Genomic DNA, 12,828 nt, shown 5'->3' on the forward strand with positions numbered 1-12,828 from the left:
GTTCTAAGCCTTGCAGCAACTGATATTTGAACACAACCAGTGGAGAAACACAGGTTGCCAGACAATATAAAAATAATTATGGGCATGTGCTCCTTATCCCTTCATGTTATTGTAGAGTAAAATGCATTTTTTGTTTTAGTCTTTTCCTTATGCGGTCGAGGGGATGGACCAAGTTAATCCATTCAATTTTATGGAGAAAGATGATTTGAGAATTACCACTGCACTGAGTGTCAGTCATATATGCTCAAAGGGATGCATCCGCTATCCACAAGTGAATAATCATGACCAGGAATTGCAAGTCGCAGGCGCATGACGGAGATGGAATGGGGGTGGGATGAGATGATGCGAATGCGCGTGTTATATAAAACGTACAGTGCACAGTTGGAACCAGCCTGCATGGCCATGGTGATCCTTTTCTTTCATTTTCAGTGTTTTATAATCTATTCTCTTCTTCACTGCATCCCTCTTCTTCCTATGCTGTGAACTTTTGACCTCCGGATGCCAGCTTTCCATGACATCCCCGGGCACCATCCTCACAGGAAGTAACATCAACGCGACATAAAAAGTAAAAAAAAAAAACAGTCTCGGGATGTCAAGTGTCGGATGTCCAGCGCTGGATTGTTGTTGTTGTTTTGGTTGGCGGATGAATGATGACGCTGAGTGGAGCAGCCGGACGGACGGGTGCGCTGGAGGCTGGGTGAGTCGCTGGCTGGATGCTTTCTTTTCTACTTTTCCGATCAATTCATGCAACTTCCCATATGAGACAGCTTGCACATCTCATGTCGGTCGTGCCGGGAACTCACGTGGGGGATAACAATTTTGTCTTTTCGCTTCTTTGTTGTGATTGTGAGTGGAGGAGGAGAGACAGCGATGAATGATCCGTACGCGTGTTTTGTTTGAACATTCTCCTCCGTCTGGTCCTGGGAGCATCCGAGTTGCATGACAGTCTGGCGTGCGCCTCTCCATGCGTGTGGATGGCGTTTTTTTCATTTGCCAGTTGTGTGCTTGTGCCTCCTCCTTCTCTTCCTCACCGGGGAGGAAGAGACAGTCAGACCCTGACGTGCACCCAGACAGAAAGTGCTGCAGTCACGTGATGTCTGCACTCTCACGTTAGGCTGTCTGCAGCCTACGAGGCACGCATCTTCACTTTTGCTCCTCACTTGAAAATATGCATTAGAAAATATGGGAGGCTCAAGAAATATGGATTGGATTGGATTGGATTTGCCTTTATTAGTCTCGCAGTGGAGAAATTTACATTTCACAGCAGCAAAGTTATGAAAGAAATGAAAGTAGAAAAGCAAAACACAGGAGCTGCTGGAAAGGCAGCCACTCTCGCGGCGCCATCTTGAACTCAAAAGAACAAAAGAAAAACTAAATAACAAATAACATGACAACACAAAGATACAGAGAGACATTCATTCTTAAGCACTTTCTGTACCCTCTTTTTTACATAAAGCAGTTCCAGATGAAAGAGGAGAGGATCAAAGCGTCTCTTCACCAGTGGATCAGGGACATCATGGTGGAATGTGCACGTCGACTACAAGCTAAATGTTGAAAGCAAACACGCAACTGTAGCATCCATTGACGAAAAGAGATTCTCTCACATCTCCCGTCCCCCATAAATCAACTTCAATTCCATCCCACGACAGTTCCATATACGCATCGGCGCTCTGCGCTGACGCTCCTTCCTTCTTATCGCGGGCTCCTCAAGCCATTTATCCATCCAGCTGCAGACTGTCCAACAGCACCGACCTTCCACGAACAAAGCGGGGCTGTGAAGATGCTGCCCATTACAGGCGCAAAAAAGCACAATGGCCCCAGAGCTGTCCAGCGATGACAGTCGAATGGCACCGACATTCCTCCCATTCAAAAACAGTACTGGCATATCCATGCTGCCGAAAAGGCGCAACCGCTCAGCACAGTCTCCTCCTTGATGAATGTCGTGGTCAAAAATGCAGCAAAACAATCCGTATCCGACGCACAACAACACATAGTGACAAAAGAAAACACAAAAACAAGACAAAAACAACAAAAAAAGCAAGGCTCATCAGAGCACTTGCTGACGGCTGCCTACTCGGGCGCCATCTTAATCAAATAGATAGTGGAGAATGTTTTTTTTTTGTTTTGAAATAGCTTTTAGTAACTTACAGAGAGTCTACTCAACGAACAGCTACGAACTAGCTGTTCGCCAGTTAGGAATGGAACTGAAATGAAAATGAGAAAAATACTTTTTAACTATCGTTCTGCCCTCAGTTTCTTCTATTTATTTTTTGACAATCTTATCATGCACTTGACATTTCTGATGACATATTGTGGGCTCCTTCTGCTGGGATATGAACCAATCACTGAATGAAATGTTTAATACTACAACGATTGAACCATAAAAAAGTCAAGATGGCGCCGCGAGAGTGGCTGCCTTCACAGCAGCTCTTGGATTTTGTTTTTTTACTTTTTCCTTTCCTTTCATCTTCCTTTCATAAATTTGCTGCTGTGAAATGTAAAATTCTCTACTGCGAAACTATTAAATGCTAATCCAATCCAAAATCCAATATAATACAACTATAGTTCAATTGGATTTCACATTGAAATAGAATGCCGCCAGATTTAATGATTTATTTTCAAACAAATAATTTTTTAATTCATTTCTGAGCAAATACAGTTTTGAGGTACAAAGGGATGGCTTAATTTTATCAGATGCCCCAAATAATAGAAGGCCATATATAAATAGACATGCACCTCTGAATGAAACGTATACTCAAATGTATTAACAGCCTCTTTACAGTAAATAAAACAGTTGCCACCAGTGAAACCCATAAGACCAAAATGGAAAGAACTTTGGAGGAACCTCAACACCTGCTGTTCTGCAGCACTCGGGCCCCACTGGAGAGGTCATATTTAACTGCTCATAATTATTATTTATGGCCTTAAGGCGGGAAGACTCCCGCTTTCACAATGGTGCTGTCATATTGCTTGCTCACACGGCTATTGCCAGGGGGCTAATTTGCGCCTTGTAAGATGGTACTAAAAGTGTTGCGACTTGTAAGATTATATTGAAAGTACTGCATTATCTATCTATCTATCTATAGAGCCATCTAGCTATTTGGCTAGCTAGCTAGCTACACAATTTTGCGGACTGCTTATTTGATTCTAACAGACGATCCAAAATAGCGTTGCGAACGAGCTTTTGTTCTATTAGTTAAAAGTTTGAATGTGTAACCCTTTTAAGCAAAGAGTACTACAACACTAATGGTACACGTCAGTATATGTTTTAAGTCATCAAATGTAGTATGAAAATCAGAATATTTTCAAACAAACTAAAATATGGTAACAGTGATTCCCCACAAAAGAAACAGAAAACTGGGTTTTTATTTTTAAAAAAAATACTACCAGTGGGAAAATGAATTAAAAGAGAAAAAAAATCTCAGACAGTTGACTTGAAAATTATTATGTATGCCATTTGCATTGACGGTTCATAAAAATCAAAGAAAATATGTACATAATCATTTGAAAATGGTGTATAGAAAAGTGGGATTTTTGAGGGGAAGGTTTTTCAAATTTCTTGTCTTTTTTCCTTTCTTGTATTATAATGTATTTGCTGCTTTTTTTCCATGGAAAACAATTACTGTGTTGGTTTAGGGCACCTTTTTTGGGGCGGGGGGATTTCAAAATTATTATTATTCTTTTTAATTTAAATCAGCACCTTTGTAATTAATGCCAGGTAGACATTTTTGCCACTCACGGTCCAGCCCAGTCCTGATTCCCCACAGTTCACTGTTAACACATCACAGTGACTTTTCTGTATCAAGTGGGTCCCCGACATGAAAGTTGTGAATGGGCGCCAGTCAACACTGTTGCTTCCATCCATTACCGCAGTGTGAAATAATGCATGAAGCACACACTTGCACGCATTTGTTGGTCTGTAGGTGTGGAACATTTGTGTGTGTACTGTAATACAGTACACACACATACAGTACTACTGTATGTGTATGTGGTCAAATTGCATGATTTAGTGTACGTGCGTATAACTCACACTGCTGTTGCCTGCCCGGCCGTCCGCACTGATTGCCTCATTATCTGAGCCTTGCGTGTAGACGCCAGTGCCTAATCTCCCAGAATGAATGGGGCAGCTCGCAACGGTGGAAATCACAGCTCAGCTTTTAGTTACTCGCTCAGTCATATCGTGGCCGAGGAGGCGAGGAAACCACGCACGAGCTGGGCCTGAAGAGCAAGAGGCCATTTAGGGACTAATTAGGCAGACGGGACTGACGGAGCCGGGTCGTATATTCTCTGTGGTGACAGAGAGCAGACGGGGGGTCTATTGGCACTCGACAGGTGCAAAAGAGGAGCGGGCGTCAGGGTCTGGCGGGGGAATGGAAACCAGAGCTGAGGTCGCGCCAAATCACGGCTGCATTTTACGGGGTCACATGCTCACTGCTAGCCTCTTCCTGCCTTCCGTGCGCATGCTACTGTGCATGTGCGTTTGTGGGGTCAGAGGATCAGCGTGTTTAGAGCGACAGTGGTCATCTGTCATAGCGCGTCTAGCTCACGCTGCAACAAAGAAGACTTTTTTGGCGTGTCTGCTACTATTATACAGCACCCCTGTGAGGCGCTTTGATCACTGAGGTGTAAAAGCTGCGCTGAAGCAATGCCGCCGTGATGGGTTGTGACATATTTGATGCTAAAAGTTGTCACATTGATTCTTCTGTGCAATTACATGGAGGAATAATCCACCAGCCATTGCAGCGTCCGTTATGGGAGGAGAATTGGCTACTGTGTGATGTTTTTTTTCCCCCACTCTGCGTACTTCCTGGCTGGTCTGCTTGAACTCAATAATCCTGGTTACAACCATTACAAATCCTGCTGTCTTGACGTGAGACCCCAGACAGGAGACAGTATCTGAAACTGGTTTTCATTTATCATTCCACTGGGCTTTATGAGCAGGTGTTTAACATTACTGACAAGCTCTTTATTGGCCTACTTTAAAGGTGAGGGTTTTTTTTTGCTTACCTCTCAATTAAGGACAAACACACAATGCTCGCACAACGGATGCAAAGTATGTATGGGTGATTCATTAAAATGACTACACATGGTGCATAGAGGAGGAAGTCTTAGGTTGGCAGAATAGATGCTCGTTGGTGTGCAAGGGTCCACATCATCTGAATGATACGATGACCCATGACCATCTGTATGCATGCCTCCACCCTTCCCCTGCCATACGTTGGCCAACACCCATCATGTCAGGTCAGTGATGATGGAGGGTTGGCTGTGGCCTGTCATTTTCTAACCTGTAAGGTGTAAATATTATACTTGGCTTTGATCCACAGATACAGTTATGTCTACATTTTAATAATAAATTCTGACGTATTTTGAAATGCCATATATGTGTGTTTGAAGGTATGCATGTGCAAAGGCTGAGTACTAAATCGTTTTCAATAGTGGCGATGTAGGAGTAAACTGGTCCGGCCGGTTTCAAGTGTATCGTTATTGGTCGTGAGTGCACACAGGTCACGGAGAAGGCAGAAGATATAATGGGATATAATACGGCATCGTAACTCAACACGCAGGTTTTTGTCATTATTTTCAATTCAAGCCTGTTTTGTAAATCATTTTTCTCAGTCAGAAGTATCCTTGTGCCTCTTGTTTATAAACATTGTGAAATTGTTTGTCAAAGCCAGAAGTACATAATTTCTTCCCGATCATTTCTGAGGTTAAAATGTTAAAAATATGAAAGTATTCAAGCCCAATAGTGTTAAATGTTCTATTTCTAGCATGGTCCCACCCGGGTTCACAACCAGATTGCTCGCGGTTACAACAGGCAGACAGGAGGCCAACACACAAAACCCTAAAAGAAGGTGTGACCAAAAATGATGAGATTTTGGTCATGCTTAAAAGATGGGAACCTCTTCACATCGTTTCCTCTCTTGCACTTGTGTCAGAGCGATGAGAGGTGAATGTGTTTATAAATGTAACTTTTCTAATGCTGGATTTAGAAGGATCCACTCGGGTACAGAATGCAACAATGCAAACTAATGTATATATATATATATATATATATATATATATATATATATATATATATATATATATATATATATATATATATATATATATATATATATATATATATATATATATATATAATGCATATAGAGTTTTTAGAGTTTTTTGAACAATTGCAAAGTATCAAGCCAAGAATCAAGCCAAAAAGAAGAGACCTTGCAATATGGAGCATAGTAGTCAGATCAAGACGCATTGCGTTGCCGTCGTGGCAGTTAAACACATTCTTTGTTTTGTGAAGGCCATTATTCCTGCCTCTTAATCACCCCCTTCCACTTTTATAACCTCCCCAAGTCTTGGTGTGTGGCTGGGCAGCGTAGTCGGGGGTGGTGGGGGGTGGCAAACCACATGTGAGAAAACGACAAGGAAATAACATGCTGTCAGCGCCGCCTCTTCAATAAACGGAGCACCACAAACGACACACAGGCTTCATGTACACGCTGTAACCTTTAGCACTAAACATGTTACATAGATCTTATTTTTCCAAAAATACACCAGAGTTGTTTTTGTTTGTCTTTTGGTACAATGATACATTCTATGATATTGTGCTGAGCGGTTGCACCTTTTCTGCAGCACGAGTATGGCAGCACTGTTTTTGATCGGGAGGAATGCCATTTCAGTGTCATCGCTCGAAACCTAAAGGGCAAGTGTGCTTTTTTGCACCTGTAATGGGCAGCATTTTCACAGCCTTGCTTTGTTCAGCGGAGAGGTCGGTGCTGTTGGACGGTATGTGGCTGGATGGATGCATGGCTTGAGGAGCCGACGATGAGAAGAAAGGACCGTCAGCGCAGAGCACCGATGCATCTGTGGAACTGTGATTTGCGGCTTGGAATTGAAGCGGATTACGTGGGACAGGAGATGAATTCTTCAGCTTCGTGTTTGGTTTCAACATTTAGTTTATAGCAGACGTGCACGATTCACCAGGACATCTTTGATCCATTGGTAAAAAGGTCGTTTTGATCATCTCCTCTTTCTAAAACTGCTTCAGACAACAAAGAAGGTGCAGAAAGTGCTAAAGATTGAATGACTCTCTTTATCTGTTGTGTTGTCTCACATTATTTATTTTCTTTTTTGTTGTTTGGACTTCAAGATGGCGCCATGATAGTGGCTGCCTTTACAGCAGGTCCTGTATTTTGTTTTTCTACTTCTTCCTTTCCTTTCTTTTTACTTTCATCACTTTGCTGCTGTGAAATGTACATTTCTCCACTGTGAGGACTAATAAAGGCTAATCTAATGTAATGTAATCTAATCTAATCTAATATATTGTAATGATTACACCCCATTCAAACACATTGAAAAATCACGTCAGAAGTTGAGGCAGAACTGACCGTCACTTATACCACCAGCTACTTAGAAACCTGCTTCGACTGCCTACTTACGTGGTGAAACATTTCGCACTTGTCTGAAGTGTTTAATCATCGCTTCCATGGGGGCAAATTAACTCATTTTCGTAGTATCGTTCTTCGCGAGGGAGAAGCCATGCTAACAGCGAAGATAACCTAAAATTGAAAGATTGATATGACTAATACATTGAACATACAAATTAAGTGTTTGGATGATGAATTTGACTTTTCACAGACGTCTGGAAGCTTTGAATTTAAACACCTGTTGTAGACAGTATATCATTGCGCTACTTCAATCTTCATCGGGGTCATCCGTGAATAGATTGTGATTTATTTATTTTAAAAAAAAGAGACACCTGGGAGCCTAGACGCCAAATTGTCAGCGCCGTAGGTGACAAACAGTCACACCAGGGTGAATGGCTTTATTTACACAGGTCATGGACAAGCAAACTGTCAGTGTGATAATGGGGGGTTAGGGTGACCAGGCATCCACTGCTTGTTTACTCTGTGCTAGATGCCCAACAACCCCGCCCCCCCAATCCCCCCTGTCAGCAACTACAATAATTATCACCTCATAGGAATTTGGAACCCTCGTGTTAAATTCTCTTTGACAAATCCGTCACAGGAGGTCAGGGAGGTGGGCACCGTCTCTTCTTGGGGGTGAGTGTAGGGTGTTGTGCCATGTTTGTGTGTGTGTGTTGTCCAAGAGAGAAGACTACCACCATCGTCCTACCCTCACCCATGCAACCCTCGGACCCCCTATATGGGAAACATGATTTGCATGCTGTTTACATTGTAAATCAGTTTTGGAGAGTACCAAAGGGCTGCTGTGTGTGTGTGTGTGTGTGTGTGTGTGTGTGTGTGTGTGTGTGTGTGTGTGTGTGTGTGTGTGTGTGTGTGTGTGTGTGTGTGTGTGCGTGCGTGTGCGTGTGTGTGTGTGTGCGTGTGTGTGTGGGTGTGCGTGTGCATGTGAGTGTGTGCGTGTGTGTGTGTGTGTGTGTGTGTGTGCGTGTGTGTGTGCGTGCGTGTGTGTGTGTGGGTGGGGGAGTCAGGGGTGCATTTCAAATGCAGATCAATTGCATCATTAAAGGTGATTAAAAAAATTATATTAAACCATTGTGCGTATTTAAAAATCAATTATTGTAGAATTTGATACGCAAGTCAGTTGAAAGTTGACTCATTCATCTTATGATTGTCCAGAATATATTGACAACACTGCGTATTTAAACAACCAATGAAATTGTGTTTACATTTTTTTTTCTCCAGATTTTTTCCGGATTGTACCGGGCTCAGCATAAACAACAAAGAGTTGATTCAACCGCAAAGAAAAAAAATACCATTAATAAGACAGCACTCCTTAAACAGCATTCCCTTCTATTGTCAAATCCTGAATGAAACATAAATATCCAACTTTCAATGAAATTGATAAACTGAAAGAATTTGGAGCATGTATAAATCTCCATGAAACCCAAACAATCCAAATCCAAAACACATTTATTTATACACACCAAGAGATCTGTCTGAAATCACACGATTGAAGAGATGAAACATAAAAATCTCTTAAAACATTTATTTAAACAGTGTTTCAGATTCAAACCTCGTTATCACCCTGACATTTCCTTATGCTGGAGCCTTCCACAAAGATTGACTGAAGTCTATCCCATGTTTTCTGTGTAATCCCACTCACGGCAAAAACAAACAAATGGTGATTAACCTGCGAGTTTTGTTGCCTTCAGTAAACGAGCCCCGCACTCGTGCGATTTTGAACACCTCAGCATTTGGGACTTTTTTAATATGTTTGTTTGTCTCAAGCTGTTTTTAGTACACAAGTGTAAATCACTGCTTTGCAAGAGAGGTGAGAACGCCGCAAAATTAAGGTGGCTGTTAATTTAGAAAAGAAGGTGGTTGGTTCAATGGTGGCGTGTGAAATACATGATGGGCACAGGTGACAAAAGTACTGGCACGGTAGACTCAACTCATTGATTTAAGTACAAAATAGGCCCCAACGTATTTCAATTTTCTTTGGGCTAATTCCAAATATCTTCTTCTTTTCCTTTCGGTTTATCTATCTATCTATCTATCTATCTATCTATCTATCTATCTATCTATCTATCTATCTATCTATCTATCTATCTATCTATCTATCTATCTATCTATCTATCTATCTATCTATCTATCTATCTATCTATCTATCTATCTATCTATCTGTCTGTCTGTCTGTCTGTCTGTCTGTCTGTCTGTCTGTCTGTCTGTCTGTCTGTCCGTCCGTCCGTCCGTTTATCTCTCTATATATATCCATCTATCCATCTATCTATTGAACAGATTGAACTAGACATTGAAAGCAATTTTAAACGGATGGGTTTTGAGGTGGGACTTGAAAACGGGAGGGAGTTGGGTGGAAGTGAATTCCAGAGTTTGGAAGCAGAGCGGCTGAAAGCTCTGCATCCCATCGTGGTGAGACGGGCAGGGGGCACACAGTGGCGGAGGGAGGATGAGGATAAGAGAGACCGAGAGGGAACGGAGAGGTCAGACATATAGGCTGAAGTTAAAGTTTTTGGAGAAATTTCTGATTGACAACGAAGAGAAGTGAGTTACAATAATCGATGCGGGAGGTGACGAGACTGTGGATAAGGATATATATATATATATATACACAGTAAAGTCTCGTTATATCGATATTATCGGGAGTCCGAAAAATATCGATATAACCGGGACTATCGATATATCTGACCCTGCGCGCATGTAATTTTCTCCTTGCGTGCATAGAAATAGTATCGTAATAAGCGGTACTACCGATATAACCGATATCGATATAACGAGACTTTACTATATTTTATATATATATATATATATAAATATATATATATATCTCTGAGTACATCATCCGATATATATATATATATATATATATACTATACTATATATATATATAAAAATCCTCGTCTCACCCCCCATGGGTGGTGTCTGTCCCCATTTCAGCTCGGGTCCTCTACCAGAGGCCAGGAAGCTTGAGGGTTCTGCGCAGTATCCGTGCTGTTCCCAGCACTGCGCTTTTCTGGACCGAGATATCCGATGTTGTTCCCGGGATCTGTTGCAACCACTCGTCGAGTTTGGGGGTCACTGCCCCAAGTGCTCCGAGCACCACAGGCACGACTGTCACCTTTACCTTCCAGGCTCTCTCCAGCTCCTCTCTGAGCCCTTGGTATTTCTCGATTTTCTCATGTTCCTTCTTTCTGATGTTCCCATCACTCGGGACCGCTACATCCACGACAACGGCTTTCCTTTCCCCTTTATCTATGACCACGATATCTGGTTGGTTGGCCATTACCATCTTGTCAGTCTGTATCTGGAAGTCCCACAGGATTTTTGCTCGGTCATTCTCCACCACCTTGGGAGGTGTTTCCCATTTTGACCTTGGGGTTTCCAGTCCATACTCCGCACAGATGTTTCGGTAGACTATGCCAGCCACCTGGTTATGGCGCTCCATGTAGGCTTTCCCTGCCAGCATCTTACACCCTGCAGTTGCGTGTTGGATTGTCTCAGGTGCCTCTTTGCACAACCTACACCTTGGGTCTTGTCTGGTGTGGTATATCCCTGCCTCTATGGCTCTGGTGTTCAGGGCCTGCTCTTGGGCAGCCAGGATGAGTGCCTCTGTGCTGTCCTTTAGGCCAGCCCTCTCTAGCCACTGATAGGACTTCTTGAGATCAGCCACTTCTTCTATGGTTCGGTGGTACATTCCGTGTAGGGGCTTTTCCTCCCATGATTGTCCCTCTTCCAGCACCTCATCCTCTGTTCCCCATTGACTGAGACATTCTCTGAGTACATCATCCGTTGGAGCCTTCTCTTTGATGTATTCATGGAGCTTGGATGTTTCATCCTGGACAGTGGCTCTCACACTCACTAGTCCCCGGCCTCCTTCCTTACGGCTTGTGTACAGTCTCAGGGTGCTGGACTTGGGATGGAACCCTCCGTGCATGGTTAGGAGTTTTCGGGTCTTAACATCCGTGGTCTGAATCTCTTCCTTTGGCCACCTTATTATTCCTGCAGGGTATCTGATCACTGGCAGGGCGTAGCTGTTTATTGCCCGGGTCTTGTTCTTGCCATTGAGCTGGCTTCTGAGGACTTGCCTCACCCGCTGGAGGTTTTTGGTCGTAGCCGCTTTCCTTGTTGCTAATTCGAGGTTGCCATTGGCCTGTGGTATACCGAGGTACTTGTAGCTGTTTTCAATGTCTGCTATTGTTCCTTCAGTGAGTGAGACCCCTTCAGTGTGGACTACCTTGCCCCTCTTAGTCACCATCCGACTACATTTCTCCAGCCCGAATGACATTCCGATATCACTGCTGTAGATCCTGGTTGTGTGGATCAGGGAGTCTATGTCCCTTTCGCTCTTAGCATACAGCTTGATGTCATCCATGTAGAGGAGGTGACTGATCGTAGCTCCATTTCTGAGGCGGTATCCATAGCCTGTCTTGGCGATTATCTGGCTGAGGGGGTTCAGTCCTATGCAGAACAGCAGTGGGGAGAGTGCATCACCTTGGTATATGCCACATTTGATGGACACTTGCGTTAGTGGCTTGCCATTGGCTTCAAGTGTGGTTTTCCACATCCTCATCGAGTTTGCAACGAAGGCTCTCAGGGTCCTGTTGACCTTATACAACCAAGCATTCATTGATCCATGTGTGTGGCATCGAGTCATATGCTTTCTTGTAATCAATCCAGGCTGTGCACAGGTTGGTATGTCGGGACCTGCAGTCTTGAGCGACTGTTCTGTCAACCGGCAGCTGATGTTTGGCACCTCTAGTATCTCTACTAATGCCTTTCTGTGCTTTGCTCATGTATTGATCCATGTGTCCACTTATCTTAGCCGCAATGATGCCTGACATGAGCTTCCATGTTGTGGAGAGACAGGTTATTGGCCGATAGTTGGAAGGAATTGCACCTTTTGAGGAATCCTTCATGATCAGGATTGTTCGCCCTTCGGTTAGCCATCCTGGGTGAGTCCCATCCATCAGCAGCTGGTTCATTTGTGCTGCTAGGCGCTCGTGGAGAGCTGTGAGTTTCTTTAGCCAGTAGGTGTGGACCATATCCGGGCCTGGTGCCGTCCAGTTTTTCATACCTGAGACTCTTCTATCTGCCGCTGTGATGGTAACTGGGTTCTGTTCAGGGAGGTTGCTGTGCTCCTCTTTCAGAGTCACCAGCCATTGTGCACTGCTGTTATGTGCGACCTCCTTCTCCCATATGCCTTTCCAGTATCTTTCAGTTTCCAGCCTTGGAGGGTCTGCTCTGCTGTTAGAACCCTGCCACTGAGCGTACACTTTCGCAGGTTGTGTTGCGAACAGCCTGTTTATTCTTCTGGCCTCATTCTCTTTCGTGTACCTCTTTAGGTGACTGGCCAAGGCCTGGAGCCTTTGTTTGGCAGTTTCAAGTG

The 12,828-nt window shown here is 43.5% G+C and overlaps 1 long non-coding RNA gene across 2 annotated transcripts in view; it reads left to right on the plus strand.

The window, feature by feature from the left end:
- Positions 1 to 460: 460 nt before the first annotated feature.
- The window catches only part of LOC148901772 (uncharacterized), a 116,044-nt gene continuing 103,676 nt past the window's right edge, over positions 461 to 12,828 (plus strand). For both annotated transcript variants that reach the window (XR_016114177.1, XR_016114179.1), the window contains exon 1: positions 461 to 697. This is a non-coding gene — a long non-coding RNA (uncharacterized LOC148901772). The remainder of the gene's footprint in view (positions 698 to 12,828) is intronic.

This window comes from Hippocampus bargibanti, linkage group LG02, assembly GCF_051943395.1.
Source record: "Hippocampus bargibanti isolate YZ-2025 linkage group LG02, ASM5194339v1, whole genome shotgun sequence".
In the NCBI taxonomy this organism is placed as follows: domain Eukaryota; kingdom Metazoa; phylum Chordata; class Actinopteri; order Syngnathiformes; family Syngnathidae; genus Hippocampus; species Hippocampus bargibanti.